The 25,343-nt window shown below is 36.4% G+C and overlaps 1 protein-coding gene across 2 annotated transcripts in view; it reads right to left on the reverse strand.

Annotated features, from left to right (window-relative positions):
- The window catches only part of SPATA17 (spermatogenesis associated 17), a 191,923-nt gene that overhangs the window by 109,077 nt on the left and 57,503 nt on the right, over positions 1–25,343 (reverse strand). The gene's annotated exons all lie outside the window — the stretch shown is intronic.

Here is a 25,343-nt window from a genome sequence, read left to right on the forward strand (position 1 = left end):
TCAGTTTGCGGTTATTCATGATACGAAAAATCTGCTAACCTTTTAATTCTTTCACTGATGAGAATCAAGTAAGTTTTTGAGGGGTAACCATTGTCCACATCCATCAAAATCAGTGGTGGAATCGAGCTTACTGGCACATTCTAGGGGAATCTTTGCAATCTTTAAAAAGCATTTAAGTGATTGTTCAGTGATGAAATTTTGAAAATCAAGTATCTACATATTATAATCAGTTCAATAGCTGAGGAACAGTATCAAATGCAAAGTAAGTTAATTACTATGCTATCATTTTCTTTGGCTATTTTGGACTTAGTTAAATATCCTAAGAAAACATCTGGGCTATTGATTTCCTTTAAATTTGGTATTTACCAAGTTCTCATTGTTTACTTTACACACTAACAGGCTAATTTAAAAAGTGTGATGGGTTTTTACACATATACTTAATTTATTCTAAGTTTACTTCGGTTAAACAGTTTAAATAATATCAACAAGATTACATATATTATCCTGTACTTGAAAGGTTGACATTTTGTTCAATTATATCAATAATTAGAATAAAAGCCAAATTGGGTGCATAAGTTCACAACTTTCTAAGTATAATAAATTCCATTAAAATAATGAAATTTTCATCACTTATGTATATGTATTTAAAAAATTTAAACAAAAAAATCACCTCTTAAAATATACTTTGTGACAAATACCTGCTAAATAGAATATTATCAAATTATGGAAGAATAAATCCTTTATTTTCATAGAACAAGTTTAACCACTCATGCTAAAATGTTTTGAAATTGTACTTTATGCTTTTAAAAAACAGATATGTAACTTAGTGTCTAGTTCTATAAGTAAAATTTTAAGTAAAGCATCTGGGCACATACCTCAAAGATAGCAGGGGAAAGTAGAGGGGAGAATTCCAAAAATTAAAAAAAAAAAAAAAAAAAGATTCTCATATCTACTTCAATGACTGGAAATATTTTTGTCGCAATTTTCTGTTAAAGGCTACTAATACAATACTTCATACAAGGTTACTTATGAAACACTCTGACGTTTAAAAATCACCATGCTCTGCTATTGCAGCAGAGCTATTTTTTCCAACATAAGATTAAATTGCAAAATAAATGAATTACTTGGAGTGGCATGGCCCTCATTTTGCCACCCTTCTCTTGAAAATTGCTTATTAATATGAAAAAAGGAGTCAGAAAAGAGCCTGTTTTACTTTATGCATAGTATTTTGGGGGCTTCTGCACCCACAGAGCTGGGCTGGCTGCACATTTAGATTGTGCTGGCAGGCTGGTACAATGACCCTTCTGACCTGCATCTCAAGGCTATTATTAATCGCTAAGTAACCTGGTAAAGCCAAACAAATTTGTTTCCATTGAAAGGATCTCTATCTGTGTCTGAGAATTTGTTCTGTACCAAACAAACCTCATTAACTGTGTCCATTTTTGACAAAGAACCAGGAGTTACAGGGATTGGTGACCTTTCTTTGTCCTTAGGTACAAATTTCAAGGCAGTTACATATGAATAAATGAGAATTTTTACCAGGAAAAGTAACAATCGTATGTTACATAAGGAAGTGAATACGTCATTAATTTTCACCTTTACTTTTGATATTATGTAAAAAATAAATATCTCTTCTCTAATTCCTCTTATAAGTCTTTAAGATAATTTAAAATAACCAATGAACTGCCGCTATAAGGATAATTACTCAGATATGCATGTATCCAATTTTATATTACTCCAGAGATAAGGACAGGAATTTTCCGAGTAATCACAAAAATTAAAAAACACATCTACAAAGAAGTTTGTGTTCTATAAATAATTTAATGAATATGAAGAGATCTTACATAAGAAAGAAAAAAGGCCCAATAAAATTGAACACATACATGAACAGGCAAGGTACAAAGAAGTAACTAGGACTTGGATACAAAATGAGGGTGGAAATTACTTGAAGCAGTAAAAACCGTCCATCTTCAGGATATGGAAACATAAAATTAAAACAATGTGTACCTGGGGAGCTTGACAAGGAGAGTTAAAACTGAGAGAGGTGTAAAAGAATGTCAGTAGTACATAAAGAAAACACAGAGTCAGTCTAGAAGGAACTGGGAAGCCCTACAAATAAATCCAAGAAATTTGACAAAACCCTAGAAAAACTAATCTGGGGTAATCTCAAACCACAAAAATAATTAATTTAGTCAATTCATACAATTATTGAAAAAAAAATCAATCTAAAGTTCCTAGCTGATTTATTGCCCTACTTGAGAGTATACAGTTATATTGAACACCACAATTATATTTATGTTAAATATTCTTTGTTAAATAACCAAGTAGGAAGAGCTGAATAAATTATTTATCCTTGATATACAGGTTTTTGTTATAGCAATCTAGATGAAGATATGGCTCAATGTAAAGGATGTAGTAAAAAATTATGATCCCATTAAAGATTAAAAGCTGGAAACCATTGTAACTAGGGTTCCCTGCAAAAATATAAAATTTACCTATTTTTTAATCCAGCAATTTTTAAAATGCTTTTTAAACAATTAAAAATTTCTCCAAATAGTTTCAGGTTATGAATATTCTTTTTTAATTTCAGGTGTACTGACTTATTTCTATCTTCAAAAAAAATCCTGTGATATATATGGGATAGGTATAACTAATTACCCTATTTTACAAATATGAAAACACATAAAGAGATGAAATGACCCATTCTGAATAACAAATCAGTTAATGGCAGAAATGGAATTAGAATCCCTAGATTTGCAGATTCTCTAACCACAGACCTGGCTATAGTCATCCTGATACAAGAAATACTATGCAGAAGCTACTTTTATTGAAGGAACCATGATTATTTTCTTTTATCTTATGATCCTGTTTCCTATTATATAGTTAGAGAAACCAGGATAAGTCCCCAGACTTTCTGTACCAGCTTTTATATATACAAAACATTTTGTGATATTAGTTTTAAAATAAAGGCAAAAATTACTGAAACGATGTGAAGCTTTACATATTTGAATATATTTTGCTAATGATACCTATAATGATAAAATATTTACATATTCTAATCGTGATAACAATAATAAAAATAAGAATAGCCACTTGGAGGCAATATAGTAGAGCAGTTAAACAACATAGACTCTGAAATTACACCTGGTTATAAAATCTCTGCTGGGCTACTTACTAGCTGTTTAATCTTTGAGCCTCAATATCCTCATCTGTAAAATGCAAATATATTCTCAGTATTTGTATCTTTTTCATCAAGCTATTGTGAGGATCGAATAGATTAATCTATGTAAAGTGCTCAGAGTAGTGGTTGGCACATGGTAAGGTGCTACATTAGAGAATGTTTCCTGTGAGCTGCGTACTAGGTTACATGCTTTATCTACATAACTGAATAGGAATCTTTTATGCTTTCTTAAATCCCGTCAATGATCTTCTCCTTTCTCTCTCCACACTAGTGTGCACTTTATGGATGAGTGCACAAGGCAGAGCAAGGAATCTGGCTTCTAAGAGGCAGGAAGCATGGGGTAAACCTTGACCAGTGGGAAATAGAAGACAGAAGAGATTCATGCAAATGAATTTCCCTTTTTTACTGTCTTTCACATACTGCTTTGAGAGGTCTCCTTGCAGACTGGGAGAAAACCTATGTGGCTAACAAAAGAATGCACACCTGATCCACTAGGTTGAGTCACTCTGGAATGTGATGTGAAGCAGTGGTCCAGGGCTGCAGGAGGTCATCCTATCACATCCTCCCTGTAGGGCCAAAGCACCCAATACAGCTGCCCTGACTGTTGGTGGCTGACAGCTCAAGCTACATCCCACTGGAGAAAATCAGCTGCCCCACCCCAGGTTTTGTCACCCTCTCCCCCATTCGGCATCCAATGACTGGTGGTTGAAGGGATACACAGGCCCAGAGCCTCTGTGCCAATCTAGCACTACTCTCAAGGCCCATCCAAAGCCCAGAGCTTCCTGAGATTGGCTGAGACTTCCGATACGGCTCATCACCTCCCTCTGCTTTCCTTTTCCACTCCCTTAGAGATGTTATTCCCCAAATGCTCCCCAATAATACTCATGAACCAAATCACTGTCTCAGAGTCTGTTTCCATCTCTGACACTTCACTCCCCCTTCTCCCTCACCCTCGTTGTCCTGAGCTAGAACCACCCAAATAAAGGATTGGCAGTTTAATCCTTGACTTACGTTTTGTTTCCAAGAGCTTCCTGGCTAAGACATCTGCAATACCTCATTTAATCCTTTCACAGTCCTGTGATGCAGATATTACCCACACCCATTTCACAGAGGTGAGATCTCTGCCCAAACTCTCAAACTAGAAAGTGGCAGAGTTAGAATTTGAATCTAGGTCTGACACCAAAATCCATGCCTTTAAGCATGATACTATACTCATACCATACATTTTGCCCAATCTAATATTTTATTTAGATATCGATATACCGTTTTTTTTCTGTAACTTTGAATACTGTAGTATCCATATTATTTTCCCAAAGTCCTCAAAAGGGAAAAGCCGCTTTGTTTTGGAAAAGTTTAAATGAACTATCGCTACTCTTCTTCATCATCAGATCATAACATTATAACTGGGGATCTACACGTGACCTTGGAATGGACAAACTTTTGCATTTGCAGCCACTCATGTCATCTCTTCTTAACACGTTTTCCACTTGCTACTTCTGAGTATATAAAGAATGCTAATGAACATCATAATGTATAAAAAGAGACAGAAACTGACAAGATCCTTAAAAGCCAATTAGCACAACCCAACTAACAAACAATAAAAACCCACAGGCCTTTCAGGATCGGCCCTGTTTATCTCTCCATCTCACTTCATACCACTCCTCCTGTGACTACTGTGCTTTGGTCAGCATGGCTTTATTTATTTCCTAGCAAACAATTTACCCAATGACCCTATTTCCTTTCCTAGAAACGGTTTACCTCAGGACCTTCACTTACACTGTATTTTCTGCCTTGAACTCCCTTCACAGCAAGCTAAGTTTTCTCCCACTGTTATTCTCACTCATCATACCATAATTCTGTTTTTTCCTCTGTCGAACTTAACATTTATAATTATGTCTCCATGGCTGTATTTGCTTATTTAATGTATGTCTCACCCACTAGATTGCAAATTCTATAAAGACTATGTCTGTTTTATCCATGTTTATTTAAATGAATAAATAAATAGATTTTACAAAGATAGTCCTGGACAGAAGGTCCATTACATTGGATATGATTACGGTCGTAAAGAATTCACTCTATTGTCTCCATATACATATGGAAGTCTGCGTATATGAATGACGACAGGAACCTGAGAGAAGTGACTACAAAGACAAGTACACGATTTTGCTCAGTTCTGAGCCCAGATGAAAGCTAATGATTACTTGCTATTCATGTTTCCTTGCACTGCACAGTTTCTTTCTCTCATCACAATGACTCGTCCTTTTAAATAGTTTCTTGATTTTTGTCCAAGGTCTGAGCCAAAGAAGAAAAATAATGTACCTTCAAAAACTATTTCTTGAAGAAAATAGAGCACTCCACTCAAAATTATTTTCAGAAACAAATAATATTTACAAGATAAAAAACATCCAAATTCATAATTACAATTCGGGAATTATTCTCTTCTATATATTACTGACTAAATTATTCACAGCTCAGTATTCGTTCAGCAGACTCACCTAATACTTTATTTACCATAATAAAAATTATTAAGATGGCCGCCTATGCCATTCAGAAGCGAGCTATATATTTTGCCATTTTGTTTGATTTTCTTATTCATTTCAAAATATAGTACTAAAAAAATTGTGTATAATTTTTATCTTCCAGTGCAGCAGAATGACAGTAACAACAATAAAGACCAGAAATCTCTACGCTTTCCTCTAAAAAGGCTTCTAGATTCCTTTAAAAAGAATTACTCTCTAGCTGTTCCTACTCTAACAATCCTTTACTCCTACTTTCTATAACAAATTATACCTGTAAACATGCACCACTTCAGCACTCCTCCTCCTATGTGCTAAGGCCCTGAAGGTCAGGGTGAAGGTGTGCCCCTCTCAAAATATTTGGCCTAATATCTGGTATAAACTAGGTGCGAGCCTCCTTTTTAACTATTTCTCAGCCGACTAGTAGTGCATTTCATCACTTCTGGTGGTTTGATTAGAAGAGGGAAGAAGCCACGTTGAGAAAGCCCCCCTTGGGAAGGGGACGTAGAATCCAGACTCTGGCTCATTGCCAAGGACAGTGGTTCTCGGAGTGTGGTCCCTGAACAGCAGCATTAGCCTCATTGGGGAACTGCTAGAAACGCACATTCTCAGGCTCTGGCCCAGACCGACTCAATCCGAAATTCTGGGGGATGGGACCCTGAGTCAATCTCCTGCCTGCTAAAGTTTGAGGAGCAGTAGTTACAGCAATGGGACTGTCAGCTCTGTTGAGGAAGTAAGGTGATTAGATTCTACTCACCAGTATGATGTCATGAAGCAATGCAATTATATTCAGTTAATGATCTAATTATGAATCTCACCATATTAGCTAAAGCACTATGAAGTACTACAAAGGAGACAGGATATGTACATCCCAATACGTCCACAGACATCATAATTTTGACAGAGAAATTTAGAAGTTACGTGGAGATTGTTTTAAAAGCACAGATGCCCAAAATTCCATAATTTCTCAAATAAAAACAAAAAGCTATCATCTGTACCATCGTTAAGAAAAATATATAGTTCTAAGAAAATGGATTTAAACAATTCTCTAGAGTCCTCACTCTGTCTGATGGCAAAGTCAGTGATATCTTCTGTTGGGAGAAGCCTTCAAAATAAAACTAGCTGAATAGCATGAGTTTCTGCTGTGGTATGTTATGACATAGAAGTATTTTAGTTAAACTTATTGAATAGACTTACGTTGTATCTCTAACAATTGTCTACTCTCAATCTGTCCATAATAATGTAACCAAATAAGAAGATAATAAAAGGAAAAAGGGAAGGCTAAGTCTAAAATATTAGTAAAATTACTAACCACAAATAAAGCAATTACATGCTTGGAGTTGGTACGTGACATCCAAAAATATTTTGAGACTGATAAAACCTTAGAACAGATGATCTGGAAGTCATTAAGATACTCAAAATATTTGTATTTGAAACAAAAGCTTCATGTTATGTCAGTCAAATCATTTAAACCACTAATTTTATCTACCTGGTTACCTAGGCCCTGGAATTGTTGGACAGGTGTTGTAAATTTCATTAGGGCAGCGCTTTCGAAAGGGAAAATACGGTTTTAAAGTAAGCACTCGGTAGTACATAGCCCTTGATACTCAAGCACTCAGGCTGTTCCTCAAGCACTCAGGCTGAACCTTACTCTGAAATGTGGAGTTAAGACTTTCACATTTTGAAAACATTTAGAAAAGGGCTCCCAGAAAACTTTTCAGTAACTCTTGAAAATCCTTTGTTTGTAGTATAGATCAATCTCCCTTCCAAATGTCTAAGCTACTTTTCCAGTTAATATCATGAAGAAAATTAACACACATTTATTTATTCACTCGGGCAGTCATAAGTATGTTTAAAATATTAAAAGAAATAAAGTTGTGTAAAGTCCAGTCCCTGCCTTCAAGTAGCTTGCAAATAAAATAGCTGATAACTAACTAGCTTATAGACAGAATAAGTCTATGAAGAAACACATAAACAGTGCTTAAGTTCAGAGAGCTCCACTCTGATTAGAGGGGTCAGAAAAGGCAATGGAGGTGGGAACAGAACAATGAACAGGCTTTCACTAAAGAGAGCAAGCTGGGATGGAGGGGAGTGGTAATGAAATGAGGATGGATGATTCACAAAAAACTCCAGCTTTCTTTGGTAGACTTGATCTATCAACAGCAAGTTGGGGCAATGCACTTTAGAGCAGAAGAAAGGCTTCCGGACCAAGGGTGAGTAGTCTCTCGAAGGGTAATGCTAGCAAATTTGTCCGCTATAGACTAGATATTTTGAGAATGAAAAAAGTGAAAAAAGAAGATAATGGTCAATGTCATAAAATTACAGTAGCATGACTTCACTCTGATCGTAAAAAGGGAGCATCCCAGTTGCTCCATTATTTCACTTGCGTACTTTTCATGGTTTTAAAAAGCAGTAAGACTCCATTGAAAGATTCATTCATGAAAATCAATTTTTTTCTTCTTCTGGCTCTTCTGAATACACTCAGTTGAAAGAACTTTTGCATAGCATTCTTCTAAGCATATGCACATGTAACACTGTAAAATTATCTTCTTTTTACTACTCTGGACAACTTCTATAAAAGAAAGTACAATTTTATGTAATATATATGATGCCCAATAATTGAGAGTAACATTGAGCTAAGTACAATAATAGGCATAGCAATAAAATATATGACTCAGTGCATCATTTTCAGGAGCTCCAAATGCTTCACAGACATTAGTTCATCCTCACAACATGCCCTTGAGGTTGCTAAGGGGCAGGTATCATTAACAAGGTTCCTGTTCTTCTTTGTGAATGAAATGACTTTACAGACGGTGACTTTGAGACACAGCATGGGGGCTTTCTTGCAAAAGGTAGATCAAGGCACATCACATTCTCTCTCCCTTGAGAGTGTATCTTCACGGTAACTCATTCAGCTGTTGGAGAATGAGGATCAAGCTACTGAAGTTTTGTTTTGGGTAGAGCTCAGAGTTGAGTAGCTAAAGTTCCCACTTCAAATGAAAAGAATTGTAAGATCTTATTTACTTTGCGTTTACTCCAAAATCACACAGCGTCTCTTATTTAAAATGTGTTAACTTCACTTTAAAGCAAAAATAATTGTGGTTGCTTTTTCATGCAATCCACTCAACACAGATCAGGGACCTCTCTAAACTAATCCTGATGCTATCATAAAGCACTGACCTACCAAAGGATGATGGCAACTATTTTAAAGCAGTCTATCACATGTAACTTCAATAAATGAGTTTGGGAAAACTATTTATGGACCAATTATTTTTATAATTGATCCTGGATATCTCTTTCATATGAATGCGAAACAGAATCTTATCCTATGTATTCTTAGCCAGGATAAGAAAAGACTACAAAATAGTAGTAGAAAGAACAGAGAGAGAGAGAAACTGGGTGATTTTCTCTCAGTTCTCTCAATGTCACTCCTGTAGAGAGGAAATAGACAGATTAGAAGGGAAACAAGATGGAAAAAGCTTAAAGGCATTACAAAGGGGGAACGAAAAAAGTATTTTTTAAAAAGTGATGCTTTTTAATTCACTGCTTTTGTAGATATGACATGACTGCATACCTTTCCTCTTCATCACAAAATTTCTATTTTATATATATGTGTACACACATCTGTTTAATGGTATCTCTCTCTATAAACACACACACACACACACTTTAGGAATTCCCATTCTACAATAATATTTTAACTAAGATACCTGTTAACAATTTTTTCTCAACGATCCAAGCTTTTAAGTATTACAACTATTTAAGAATATAATGCATTACTTTGGGTTGCTTAATTCTTATTGCCAAGAAGATGCTCTCAAATATAATCCTTGTGTTTATAGGTTTACATATTTCTAGGGACCTCTAAGTCACCTTTTACAAGGGAAACCTTAAAAGGAAGGAAATACAACAGATTACATTAATCGGATCTGTATTTTAGAGTCATTCAGGCAGCAGAAGGAAGGACAGCTTGACGAGGAATGAGAACAGAGGGCTAGGAAAAGAAGTGATAGAGCTTGGTCATCAAACAGAATGGAGAAAAGCATCTTTAGTATGAATCCCATGTTTCTGGCTTGGGCACTGAAATGAAAAATGGTCCAATTCACCATAAGAAGAAGAGATTTGGGGAAAAAATTATTATTTCACGTATAAAGATGCTTAATTTGAGGTGTCTGTGGATGTCCAAGTGGCAGTGTTAGCAGGCATTTGAATAAATGTTTATAATAATCAGAACATTCTTGGCTGGAGAATATTCAGATTTATAAATCATCAAAACATAAGTGGTAACAGAAGTCACTCAAGTGGAGGAGACTGTCCAGAGGATAAAGAATGAAAAGGCAAGTGCATCAAAGAGAGAATACTAATATTCAAGATCAGGCAAATAAAGGCGAGTACACGAAAGAAATGGAGAGGAAACAAGCAGAAAAGTGGAAAGGAAGCCAGGAGAGAGTGCCTTCAGAGAATCTAGGTTACAAGAGACAGTAGAGAAGAAAGTAATCAACACTGTCATGTGCTTCAAAGAGGTCAAATAAGGTGAAGGGCAAATAGCCAGTTGGATGGTACTTTAAATAATCTTTTAGCAATGGTTACATTTTCTCAATACACTTTCACAGTAACTTAAAATGTAGCTTCAAGTACGACTGTAAATGTGTATTATTGAGATATCAGGTACCCAAATCTGATTTCCACTACATAAATTTACTCTCAATGAGCAATATTAAAAATAGCATTACCAATCCTTAACACAGAATTAAATAGGGAAAAAAAACACAAAAAACAACTCCCTTCCATCCACTTCCTATCAGAGGATCAGCTAGGATAAGTGAGAGATAAGAACTTCTAATCCATCCATTCCTTCAAGTTGGACAACCACAAGGCTAAGTCCACAAACCAACATATTTTAGTCCCTTGCTTTCAAATGAGTAACAGTTTATTGCTACATTCTGGCTCTTTTTTTCCCCCAAATATCACCACAAAAAAGAGAGACTTGAAATTCAGAGAGCTTTTTTCTGTTTAAAAAAAAAAAAAGTTACAGAAGTCATTGTTCACTACATTACTGTGTCTCCCATTGAGGATTCATATGTGAAATTTCCAGAAATTTCTAGAAAAGCTGTTTCTTGTATGTGCAGTAATGTTTTCCCCATTTTGACAATGGGACATTCTTAACTAATCACATCCCCTGATCAATCACACCATCAGAGTTATCATTCTGTATTTTCCTTTACCATGATCCTTGTTTCTTTTACTCATAAATGTCTTTTGTCAACTTCTTGAAATTCATTGTATAAAGAGTTAAATTTGAAAAAAATTAAATACATATACAGATACATATATAACAAAATTATACTCGATGTAATAAGCTTTTCCTTTTATTAATTCTATCTCAGGAATGAAGGGATTTTTTCCTTTTTATATACTTGGCTTTAAAAATGTTTTGAAATAGCAAATTGTTAAAGGTAGTGCATTCTTGGTAAAATAAAAATAACGTAAAAAGGCTGTGATCAAATAGTTGATATCATTCCATGTTTTTAAAGTGATTATATGGATTATGTCATTAATTACTAATGATGGATAAACAATAGACTGTTTTTAAAAGAAAGATTACATGCTGTACTTTAAGTTAGACACTCTAGTATGTTTTATCTAAATTCTACTAAATTAATTGCTATAATTATTGTCTCTTCATATATAAAGTGATTCTATAGAAAGAAAGTCATGCGGACAGTTAACACTACAGACTAATTTGATCCTGGAAAACTAAAATGTTATTTTCTTTATGTCTTAGACTAGCCCTTACGAAAAGAGCCCATCACCTAGATACAATTCGATAAAGCCAAACTGCTATCATTTAGTTGGCTGAGATCGGAACATTATATTTTTAAAATGTGGTTTATTGAAACATTACCTTTAGGTAATCATATTTATTCTCCTTATTTTCACAATATCTATGCTGCTCCACTTATGTCCTTGAAACAGGGAACAGGGATATCCTAGTATGAAAAAGTGGCCTCGCTGCTAGAGTTCATAAATTTTGTTCAGCTTTGGATGAGTTCAAAGAGTTGCCATGTAAGAAAAGCCTTACAGAGGGAATTTATCTGATTATGGCAGTAATAATTACCCAGCTGTTTATTGCAGATAGAGAAATAATTCATGTAGGCAATAGGCCGTGGTGGCAATGACACTCTGCATTTAGTAAATATGCAAACTGTTCACTTCTAATTAACCAAGCTAGAGGATGCCCTTATTAAATGTATAAACTAAAAGTGCCTTCTTGACAAGTGATGAATTGTTACATTGCACAAACTCTTGCCACAGAATTATTGGAGTGAACTTGGGGCTTAACTTCATTAAGAGATCTTGTGGGATAGTTAAATGAGGATGGACAGTATAACAAGGCGTACCTGACAGCCAATGATATGTTAGAGCCGAAAGGAACTGTACCTTTTCTTCTGTCCTACTTAACTGCTCAGATTCATGAGAGATAAACTGTGAAACTGTAGAGTTAATTTGAGTTCAAATAATAAAAATAAACGAAATAACACGACAGCCCATTTATGGAGGCTACCCGACAGTTTACCCAGCAAATGAATCTAGGAAACAGCCACTTTTTATGGGTCAAATCTCTTTCATGTATCAACAACGGAAGATCTACCACTCTTTCTGTTAACCGAAAATAACTTGTTTAATAAAAATAAATAGTTCTATTGACTAGCTTTAAAATAAAATATGTTTCAAAGAGGAAATCGATGGGTTTTATTAAAGAAAAGTAATACAGTATGGAAATTACTCTTAATATTGCTTTGCTCTGAATGGGTTTTATTTAATTTTACCAAATAATTAATTATGAGATAGTTCAGTGTCTATATTCTATGCTTACCCTTACTTTAAGGTAACCATTCTTTAGCAAACATCTATACAGATATGTCCATCCTAATTAAGAATCTCATGAAAAATAATACTTAGAGGGAAGTCCTAGACATAATGAAGCAAAACCAAAATATTTCTAGCTGAAGTGTACAATAGGTGATAACATCTACCTCACAGGTGTGTTGTGAAAATGGAAGGAGATAATGAGAATCAAGGGTTTAGCACAGCACTTGGTATACCATAAGTGCTCAATATATGTTAGCAATTTATAATGTGCTTGAGTGGCAACAGCTCTATTTGATTGAAAGAGTAATCCCTAGTGTTTTCAATGGGCGGTTCATGCTGAGGTCTGTTAAGACTCTACACCTGCTCTTTCATCTGCATCATACAGCCTCTGAGAATGTAAAATGTGTGAACTGGCATTTCAGATAATATCAGAATATTATTGTAAATGTTTGCTTAATTATATATTTATTGTAAAACATGAAACAATATATAAATAAGCATTACATATTTTAAGAGAATCAGACTTTGCCACTATTGAAAGTCTAATGTGGCTCCTCCAGATTTATAAGTTAACAAATTTTTATGTACTGAGGAAGAATATATGACCCCATCTTCGAAATATATATGCATTCATACAGACATTTTTTTAATGAACACTCTATGTCAAGAACTGCAACAGGAAATAGAAAAATGGTCATTATTACAAAGATAAAACTTTCGTATCTTAATGCGAGAATACTAGTATCAAGGGTTAAAATAAGACTGCTTTAATTAAGAAAGAACCATATATACGAATAATAAAAACAAAGGTTTTATAAATGCATCTATACATGCAAAACAGTTTAGTCTCCACACCTTGAAGAAAGAGTAAGATGGAAAAAAGTAAAGAAATGACACTCAAAGAAAGCATAACAATAAAAGCTAATATTGAGTGCTTGTTAAAATAAGTATGTGTGGCTTTGTAGGAAAACAGTAAATGTACGCTCTTTTGCCTTTCTTAAATCAGCCAAGTGAACAAACATAAACAAAAATATATGAAAAAAAACAAGGAACAGTCACAACCCCCATCATAAACTCAAGAGAATAACTAGGAATTGAATAAATGGAGAATATCTGTCATATTCAATTAAATTTAAAGTACAAGTTCAGGGTATCTTCCTCAATCACAAAGTCAGTGTAGTATGTGGGAAATATCAATACGTGAACAAGGCTGAAGAACCTAGTAAGTACCCTCACCAAGACAGATAAAGACAGGGACTGACTGGGATGCAGAACTGAGGGAGAGAATTTGAGGCCAAGCAATTCCTCTTCTCATTGATCAGAACTGCTGACTGAGTTGAGACTTGATGGCAAACCTGGGCTGGAGGAGAACAGGGAAAAGTAGCCTGAGAGCCGCTGAATAAAGTGAACTGGACAAAGAAAAGACAGCCCATAAGCTGTGGAGCTTCACACTGATCGTGCTTCATGAAATCAATTTCCACCGTGACAGGAGGTCATCAGGCTTGGGAGGACAGCGGCAAGAGCACAGCTGCCCATGGCCCCAGCTCACTCTCTACCCCTCGTTAGATAGCTGAATGAATGAACGAGAAAACAAACCACCAATATCTAGCTTAAGTACTAAAAAAAAATACAAGAATTTGAGACCCAATTAGAAATTTTAGTAAGGTATAAAATTACTCTGCCAAAAGATATTGCTTTCCTATATGTAAAAAAAGAAATAGTTAGAAAATGAAAGAAAATATACCATTAGCAAATATAATAGAAAAACATGAAATTCTTAGAAATAAAATTAGCAAGAAATAGGTAGACCCTGTATAACAAAATTTTATTAATGGACATTTTTAAAAAATACACACAAATGAAGATATATGCCTCATTGTTTGGCAGAAAAACTCAAATTATCAAAATATCATTTTTCCCTATACTATTTAAAAATTTAATTTAAACCCATTTAAAATCCCAATTTGCTATTTTTTGAAACATGCCAAAACGACTTAATATTTAGTTGGATAAAAATTAAGCAAAAAGAGCCACAGCTGAAAAATAAAAGTAATTTATAGCTACTTAAGCCAGGCAATAAATACTATACACGATTACAAAAGAAAGAGAGAAATCAGATGGCATCAATAGTCAAGAAACAGGTCCAAGTACATGTGAAGACTCTTAATATGTGGTAAGATGGCACTTAACAGGGAGAGATAAGTGAATTATTGAATAAATGCTATTGGAATAACTTGTTAGTCATTTTAAAAAATCTTAAGCTGGATTTCAAATTTACTGCTTATATCAAATAGATTCCAGATGGTTTCAATATTAAAAGTTACAAAAGAAACCCTAAAATATCAAAAGAAATATGGACGACTACTTTTAAAGTCATGCAAAGAAGAAATCAAAAAAGAAGTTACTGAAAAATATAACCAGAAAAAATTGAAAGGTCAGCATATGTCAAAATCTCCATAAATATGTTGGAAAGACAAGAGCAAACAAGGGCAGATAATTGCATCACTGATGCCAAAGGGTTTGTATCCCTAGCATACACAAGGATTTTTTTACAAATCCATATGAATAATAATTATAATAAAATGAAATAGGCAAATTGAACTAGGCAAGTCACTAAAGAATACAAATGGCCAATATAAGATATTCAAATTCCTAAAAATAAAATTAGATAAAATTTAGATGGAATTGTTCACTTTATTAAATTGGCAGTGATAAAAGTCAAAATCCAGTATTGGTAAAAGGAAACAGAAACTCCTATGCGTTGTTGGTAGAAGTATAAATTGACTTTTTTAATGGAGAATTAGCTAATATGCATCGAACTATAAAATATGTTTAAACTTTTATGTAAAAGCCTTATAGAACTATGCAGAAAAAAGATAACAGTACAAATGCAAAAAGAAGTAAGCAGAGGAATGTTCTAGTAAATGTCCATCAATAAAGAAAAGATTTTCCTAAAGAAATTATGGTATAAATAGCATATACATACACACACACACAATAGGCATTGGACATTTTGACACAAATTTACACCTATTGACATAGACGTTACTTGTAGTGACAGAATACTTCCCCCTCTCTTGTTTCCTTCATGAGGAGGGATGTTTAATCTGATTAGAGGATAACCCAGCCCTCCGGGAGAGCAGGTCCTACCTTAGAATGAGGAAAAAATGAGCTGCGGGGAAGGCTGGGAAGAAGGGAGAGTGGCAAGTCTGTCCCTTCCAACCCCAGGGGACTGTGGAAGGAAGAAGGGCCTGTAGGAGAGAGTTCCGAATGTAGTGACCTATGCCCTGACCACCGAACTCCAGGCCAAAGTCTTGGAGGCAGAGAGGAAGGTTTGGTAGATTGAGAGGGATGCCAAAAAACAAGTATTGTTTTCCTACCTCCTGTTTGAGATCCTGGGAGGATCCCACCTGTGCAAGGCAGCCCAAGACAATATGGGATGGCTCTAGGCCAGCAAAGAGGATCAAATAGTGTGGTCAGGTAGGAAGGGTTTGCTTAGCACCGGTAAGTCTTCCTTGGCTCCTATATTGTATACCAGGACCAGGAAGTTCATGTATATCATTTTAGGGACAAGCAAGATCTACGTTGAGAGCTAGGGGTCAAGTCACGAGGACCACAAGGGCAAAAATACAGACGACCTTGAATCAGAGTCTGCAGGGTAGCTAGCCTTGGCCAAGGCATCATTTGAAGCATATGGAAGATCTCAGAGAGACTGACAGAGACAGAAAGAGATGATGCAGGGTCTGGTCAGCTAAGCAAAACCACCAGACCTAAATCAAGCTGCAACTGGTTACATCAAATGGTGGGTTTTAGCTGCAGATGCCAGCAGAACTCCTAGTGACAAGACTGATAACCACAGAGCTGCAGACACCAGCCACTTTTTTTACCTAAATATAAGGCAGGGCTCCCTCTTAACCCCTAGGGCCACAAGGTAACGCAAGCTCCTTATACATCCATAAAACACGTTGGAGAAGACAAGGGGGAACTCAAGGAATTATGAAAAACTGACATATTAAAAGATTCTTTAAATTACTCTATCGGGCCAAATTGGACTAATATTTATTAGTTTCTTGCCCTCTGCCATCCAAATGCTGGAAGGATGGAATGGAGTCAAAGAATTCATAGAGAATATTAAAGTTACAGGAATAAAAAGTTGTTATATATCATGATACATCTGAGCGTGATTCCATGTAAAATAAACAGTGGGTAAACTCACAATTCAAAGCATATTCGTTTATATAAATGAATTTTGCTAATCTAGATACAACTGTCTTTTTAGTAACACTTACACTCTTACATAGACTCAGTGACTATCACCAAGAGCGTTCTTTTATAATATACACATTTTAAAGCTAGATGTAAATATATATACTTCTAACGATGTTGATGTGTGATCATCGTAGCCTTTTCCTATCACTGGTAAGATGGGTGTTGCAGCCTCAGTCATTTTGTGCACATTCCAGGGAAAAGGGGAAAAAAATGGAAGGAGAACTAGCATATCTCATCACCCAGAACTAAGTCATCTTTCCACTCTTAGCTGAAAGAAGTTTAGAAAAGCCTAAACAATAACAGAAGTTAAGTTGCCAATGTTGGAGTGCAAAATGTTGGCGTGATCAAATCTATGGAATTTTCCACAGGCCACCTCATTGCAAAGTCAACATTTGTCAGTTATCGATTTTTTGCCTCTCAGTTTGAAGTCTACAATTCTTTGCTTGTTTTGTAAAATTGGCTCTGGACCCATAAACATTTTCCCTTTGCTGGCTAGCACAGCATTAGTCTGAAAATAGAGGGTACTGGAGGGCTATCTCAAGGAAGAGCAAAGGCAGGAGTTTCTCTTCCTGGTTCCAATACGCCTGCTTCATTGTCTCCATGGCATGGCTGTCAGCTATATGCAAGGGATCCAGTGGTTGCCAACCTCTAGTGAGCTTTGCTGTCACCCCAACAGGTAAGCTATCTGTCCCTGTCCACCAGCGCCCCGGTGGGCAGCTTCCTGCTCATCTCGGCTGGCACCCTGGCTGCAAAACGGCTCTGGTCCGTGACATCTCAGAAAACTCCACAATCCAGTAGGGTGCTGCCACATCCCCGCCAATGAGGTCTGAGTCTCATCATTAACGGGTGCGGAGAGGCTCTTCCAAAAACTTTCCTTCGGGGACTTCCCTGACAGTCCAGTGGTTCAGACTCTGTGCTTCCACTGCAGGGGGTGAAGGTTCGATCCCTGGTCAGGGAATTAAGATCCCACAAGCCACGTGGTGCAGACACACAAAAAGACAAAAAACAAAACCTTTCCTCCTTTCAGTACTCTTCTTTAGGCCTAGAGGTGGTAACTTCTCTCGATATTTACTATTTCCATATTCTATATGGAATATGCTATATTACCTCTGTTAAAGTTACTCATCTTTTATTAGTTAATAAGTCTTCATATTAAAATTATCTACTTACAACACAGCCAGCACTCAGTGGTGGAGGAGGAATGAAATAAACACAATAGAAACTCCCCATTAGGGAAAAAAATGGGAAAGAAACAGCAGTTGCTGGTCCATAGCGAATATCAAATATGCTACACAGCTCCTGTTCGAGGTGGTTTCTTGGGGAGTACTCCTGGTCCGTCATCTTCCACGACCACATATGAGATGTGCCTTGTACGGGATGATCTTTCTGTGCAAATTCAGAAGGCTTATGATTACCTGAGGGTAGCTACGCTGCAGCTGGCCAGGCTGGGATTTCTTTCACAACAAATACCCTTGTCAGTATAGTAGGGGTTTGGGTTTTTCACTTCTGGCCGGTTCCATGAGCAAGTAGCCACAATCAAGGATCTTATCTAGACATAGTTTTCAAGCCTAGGGACATACGGTCTTAGATACCGGCTTCTATGCTCTGCTACTCAATCTTTCAACACAGGGCTTCCAGTCAGCCAAAACAATAGATTTGTGTGGGAAGATGGCAGTTCGCTAAACTGTCAAATTTTTCTAGCTTGGATTTTATTCTTTAAACATTTAGTTTGGCTGCTTTATAGTCTGGTCCTGGTAATTCTGATATATTAAGGCTTTGTGATTCTGCTCCCACCATCCTTTTTTTGTTTTGTTTTGCTGCTTCTCACTCATGGTGTCTTGCTTTCCTAAATCCCTGGTACTTTCACTGTGCATGATGTTGCATTTGAAAAATGATTTGTAAGAATAATTTTAGGCCTAGAATTATGGCATCTTCTCTCTGAGAGGCTCTTCATATGCTTCTGTCAGGTTCCTGGGACACTACTAGTCTAGGAGCTCTTAAGTTCAAGTGCAAGACTTGAGGTTCCCTGAATCACTCAGATAAATGGCAGTTTGACTTCAAATTCCTGCTAGTTTATTTCATTGTTACTTACTTCTTTTAGGGTTATAGCTTTTGGGGATTCTGGATGAAAGAACAGGGGGAAGTTAAGCAGCATTCCTACTCTTGGTGGCTCTGACTTAGAATTTGGTTTCCTCCTGATACTGCAAGACTGCCAAAAGCACAGTTCTTTTGCAGTCAGGTGGATGTTCTTTCCAATAGGCAGATGCCTTTAAGGCAAGAGCAGCTTTGAGTGTAGACTTACATCTCTGAGTTCTCATCTTCTACTATATTTTGGCCAGTAAATTATTTACCATGTTAATAGTTCTTTGATGCTTAGGTGTCATCATGAGGATGGTTGGTCTGAATTAAGTTAGTCATTATCAGACAAGATAACACCCCCAATCTGACCTTTGTCTTGGGCTCACATACTTGCCAAGGTCTGGGTTTGTCTCCAGCTAAGGCCCTAAACTTCATAGCCACTGCTTATAAACACTTCAGTTTGAGGTACAGAAGCAATTGGGTTTTTCAATACCACAAGTTTCCAAATTATAAAATTCTCAATACAGAGTGTACACAGAGAGCACTTCCCTTAGCAAAGCAGTATTATCTTCCATCTCTGCTTGTAGGTTGGCTACTATTAGTCCAAGTTCACCTATTTTTTTCATAGAAATTTGCTGAAAGAGGCACAGAGGGGGCGCATACACCAATATTCTGAAATGTACCTACTATTTCAATTAATGTCAAAGACTCGATTGCTAATGATCTGTATCACATGGTAGAGTAGATGGGATCTGAAAAAATCTCTTACACCACATACTAATGGTTTCTAATCTGACATCAAATGGCCTCCAATAGTCAAATTCCCATTTTAAGTGGTTACTTTTAATATTTTACTTCATTGGCCCTGACCAAGTCACGTGGTACCTCCACTGCAAGGAAGTCTAATAAAGTGAGTGTTTAATTTTCTAGGCCCAACAGCAAAGAAGGCGATTTACAAGAAATTCAGAATGGGTTTTAAGTGAGCCTCCTTATGCCATATGTCACAGCTGAAATATAATTGATACAACTTGCAATAATTCAAAAGTACAAAGAGGCAGTGTATTTTGATTTAAAAAAAGGAAGACCGAGTTCAAATCTCCAGACCCACCACTACTTAGGTGTGTGAACTTACCCAAGTTACTGAAACCCTGATTTTAGTTTTTCATGTTTAAAATACAATAACATATATCCCCAACGGGGATCTGTGTGATAGATAACATATAAAACCTCACATGTACAACAGGTGCTTAGAAAACATGAGTTACTGTGATTGCAGTCTACTGAGCTGGTCATTGTTTACAATGTCTAAATTTGTCCATATAAAATTTTAGCTTTTTAATTAATTATTAGTTTTCTGATTACTACATACTGATCTTTCTCTTATTGTTATTTACTAAAAACACATAGATATGATATACGAACAGCCAGAAATCTTTGATAAATCTGTATAAAGTATTCCTTTTATGTTTGCACCATGTAAGCAACTACTCAGTTATGATTTTTGTCCACGCTGTACCTGCATCTAAAGAGGAAGCTATTATTATCAAGCATGTGTTGAATATTGATGGAGTAGATATACTCCAGATTCTTAGTGTTTCCATTAGTATTTTCCCACTTAATATTAATTCTGACTTAAAAATGAAGTCGATGAAAGTTCTGGAGAATCCATATGGGACAGCAAAAGGGGGGCAAATACCAACACTACTGACTGATTTTTTTCACTCTAGTGGCTCCAGCTTTGCTTTTGCGGGGCTACACACGCTACCAGTCTGAAAGGACATGCTGATTTCCTTCATGTTTCTATTCTTTGTTAATTAAAGCACAATTGGAAATGTGCTGCCTAGCAAGCTTTATGTATTAAAAAGTCTTCAACTCCAAGGAAGTAGAAACCTAGTGCTGTGCTTCCCTGATGCAGAATGTTAAGCAATCTCAATGGTCTTCAGTTGTGTCATCAGCCTGATGCATTTGTTGACTCTGCACGATTTCCTGCCAGAGCAAGATTACTTAAAGACAATAAGGGTGGCCATAAGGAGTCTCCCAGATAACCATTATAAGGATGAGAGACGATGCTCAAATCTTCAGTTTCCTAAAAACTAGATGCTTATTTATAGAAATGACTCAAGGTTTTGTTTTTTGGCTTTATCCTTGAAAACAAATGCAAATTAGCAGGTTACGAAGACAGCATTTAACACAAATATTGAAATAAATATTTTGAAACAGCAGGCTGCTAGTTCTGGATTGCGACTATCGTCCCTGGGAATAAACACTTACAGTTTAACAGGAATACTGAGAGAGGAACTGTAAATTTTAAGACCTAAGAGAATTTCTCATAGTTGAACTGGAAGTTGTTCACACAAAAATAATAGCAAAGGACAAAGGACAGAAAGTCAGAGTTTAATATGCTCAGTTAAGCACATGGGTACATGGATTCCAGAATAACCAAGGAGACCCAAGCATGCAGCCCAGTTCATGCAATATGGGAGAGCTGCCTAGGGCTCTTAGAAGGAGCGGGAGGTTGTTTTCATAAATGTGTTGCTTCGTCAGCCCTATCCAGATCAGAAAGAGCTGAAAATGCAGTTAATAGACTTTGACTTCTCCCATTGGGCATTCTGGTAAGCATGTCGATGAATACAAGGCCTCTTAATTATAATATTAAAATTGTAATAATGGTCATATTAACGATAAATACATTAGTCATCCTCCAATACTAGTGATTTGTCGGGGTGTTGCCACTCTGAGATAACCTTTTCTAACTATGGGAATATAAAACAACCTTTATGCATCAGGAGTACATACAAGGGATTTCAAAAATATCTTTTAGTATTACAAATTGTTTTTAAATTTCATAATAGTTAAATTTAGAGCACTTTTAACTTTAGATTAGATTTTTAAATACATAATTATAATGTGTATATATAAAATATTTACATGTATTATCATATCTGTCTTGGTCATGGTAAATGATATTTTAATACCATATACTTATAGAATATATATAAGGAATATGGAATATTCCTTATTCCTTATAAGATTAGCCTTCTTTAAATTTTCCTAGCGCCTTTATGGAATTCAAAGTGCTTTGATTTTTGTGGCAAATAAATATATAGATTTGTTTTCTTTTAAATATATTTATTACCATATGAAGCAAATGATCTCTGATTTAAAGAGAATTGGGAATTTCCTAGCTTGTCATCAAATGCAGAAATTCTTTCTACACAAAGGTCTACCTGACACTTTAGATGAATCCTTCTGTTGGAATATTTTGTAGCTCACAAGTCAGCCTATCACTGAGTAGTACTGAATTACTGGAAATATATTTTTCATGTTGAACGCAAATCTACCCATTTGCCTTAATTTTTTCCCTTTTTATAAATGTAGTGCGTGACAGTTCTTTAAAATTTGAAGACTGACATCATGCCTTCATTTAGGCTGCTGTTTTCCAGTCTCAGAATTCCAACTCTTCATGATTTCTAAGTCCCTTAAATTCCTGGTTATTTTCTGTTGGATGCAGATTGTTGAGTCAATATTCATCATAAACAGTGATATCCAGATTTTAACACTATGCATCAAACATAGTCCAACTGAGAAACTTTTATTTCCTATGATCTACCATTTCATTCATTTTGAAATGAATTAAGATAGTATTAAAACAGTATAATATACTGGAAAGAGCACCATGTATGAGGTCATAAGATCTAGAATTCCATCTCAGTTCTGCCACAATTTAGCAATTTAACCTTGGGCTACACAGCTACAATGGCCGCACACTTCTGTGTGTTTCTTTAACACATACGTGCAGAGAATGGCGGCATCCACGTTTTGATCACTTAGGCGAGGGGATCAAAGGTGCGTTCTCTGAAGGAACTGAGAGAAAAGGAATAGGACCCAGAGTGGAAATTTGTAGGTGTGAAGCACAATTCCCTTTTTTCACCATTCACCCAAATGCAGCTACAGCATCTTCTCCCTCAACAGAGTATCAGAAATTTCTTCTTTGGAGAAACTAAATAGCCTATAAGAAAGACTTCCACATACCGGCATTTGGGCATCCCCCCAGTGAAAGGGGCCAGCTCCCTTGTCCAATCACTTTAAAAGGAACCAAAGCCTGCCAATCAACAAAACCTGCTTATGTACATACACACCCAAACTGGCACTTCAGTTCCTCATGTGCATGTGTAAACAAACAGCTGAAGATCACCAGCTGCGTGAGGAAAGGCTCCAACTTAAAAGGGAAGGTGATAATAACCAATTAAAAAAAAAAATAAAAACACCACCCTGGAGGAAATCGGTATCACAGAGACTACATTAAAGTTATCCTCTGAACTTGAATTATTATCAGTGCTGATTACTTTTCATTTGCCACACCTCCAATCCAGTCTACACACTTGCACTGGGATCAAGCCCTACAAATTGTTTTACAGCTGGGTTTAGTCTAACAGAGCACTAGCACTCAGGAGGAAGAAGTTGGGCGTATTTCCTCCTCACCTCCTCTCTCTTCTTTGATGCCACACACCTCTGGCAATAACTGAATGCCTCTACAAGTGTAGGTCACAGCCAGGGGTCAGGGGCTCTCACTTCTCCTTGGTTCTCACTATAGCCATTAAGGTATTCCTTCCCCTTAACTCTTCTACCCTAGAAATAGCAACATCGCACTGTTGCTGGTCTCTGGATGCCAAAACCTCTCTTGCTGAGCCCTTAACCCTGTGCACATCTCTGCAATTACCCTTTCATTTAACTCTCTTTATTTGAGGAATAAATCCTGAGGTGGATTCTGCTTCCTGCCAAGACCCTTTCTGCTCCAGTATTTTGAGAAATATGAGATATTTTATTAATAGAACAGAAGGATACAAAAAAGAAATGATCAAAAGAGTAGAAATATTTCATGAAAGTTAAAAATTATTGCTAAAATAAAAATTTCAGTAGAAGGGTAGGAAGGAAGTCTCTCACAAAAGTAGAATGGGAGGATAAAGGCCCAGGATAAGGAAAGGGGCAGAAAAGTATAAGAGACTCCCCACGTAACTTCTGGAGGTCCATCATCCAGCCAATAAAAGAACAAAGAAAAGGGCTTCCCTGGTGGCGCAGTGGTTAAGAGTCCGCCTGCTGATGCAGGGGACACAGGTTCGTGCCCTGGTCCAGGAGGATCCCACATGCCACAGAGCGGCTGGGCCCGTGAGCCATGGCCGCTGAGCCTGCGTGTCCGGTAGCCTGTGCTCCACAACGGGAGAGGCCACAACAGAGAGAGGCCCGCATACAGAAAAAAAAAAAAAAAAAAAAAAAGAATAAAGAAAAAAAGAAAATAGAAACAAGGAAATTATCACAGAAATAATATAAGAAAATACTGGAGAACTAAAGTATCCACTGATGCTCAGAACAATGGAAGCAAATAAAAGTCACAGAAGTCATAAAATTGAGAAATTTCAAAAATGTCAGGAAAAAAATTCAAAACATCCTTTAATGACCTACAGATGTACCACTGGATCCTCCAACATGTTCATACCAAGGTCACACCTTCTCCAGGTCACTTCCAGCCAACGACTGAGAATGATGGGGTACTAAGGCAGGATCATTCTGGCAAGACAGCAGACTCCTCCAAAGGGTAACTTTGACAAGCCATCAGCCTTTCTTGAAAACGTGCTGCAATCCCAGTCTTTCCCCAGTTTTTCTTCCTTCTCTCTCTTCATAGGTGTCAGACTTGTGCTACAGACTGAAGGTTTTCCCCACTTCGTCCTGCTTCTTCCCCCCAATAAACTTCTTGCACATCTAATTCCATCTTAGCATCTGTTTCTTGGTGAACTTGAATTAACACACATTGAAAAAGGAAAAAAATAGATCACTTTCAAAGAGAGGAGAAACGGAATAGTGAGTATTTAGCAATTTTGAATGTTAAAAATAAGGGAGCAACTCCTTCAAAATTCTAAGGAAAAATAATTTGCAACCTGGAATGTTACATGCAGCCAAGCTACTAATCAAATTTCAGGATAGAATAAGACATTTAAAATAAGCAAAGACTCCAAAAATTGCCTTCAATGATCATTATTATAGCAGTTGCTCCAGGAAAAACAAGGAAATAAATCGTGAAAAGGTAACACAGATCCACAGAATAGTGAGTCCAGCCCAGGAGAAAGGAAGTTAAGAAATGTCTTCTCAAGAAGACATCTTTATTGTGTCTAGAGAAAATTCAGTTTGTTTGGAGCAGGACGAAGGGGAGGCCAAACAGGGCATGCTCCAGAGGAAAGGGGGGACTTGATTGGATTTCCTACTAAGATAGAATAACTGGAAAATAATTAATGGCATATATAATTTGCATATAAGAGGAAAAAATAAGGAAGATAGAAATTAACCAAAAAAGGAATAAAGAAAATATACTCATCCTACATTAATTGCTTTTGTAAAGAACCCTACTTCCATAATCACAAAAATGTAAATAC

The sequence above is a fragment of the Phocoena sinus genome, chromosome 1 (genome assembly GCF_008692025.1).
Source record: "Phocoena sinus isolate mPhoSin1 chromosome 1, mPhoSin1.pri, whole genome shotgun sequence".
NCBI classification, from domain to species: Eukaryota; Metazoa; Chordata; class Mammalia; order Artiodactyla; family Phocoenidae; genus Phocoena; species Phocoena sinus.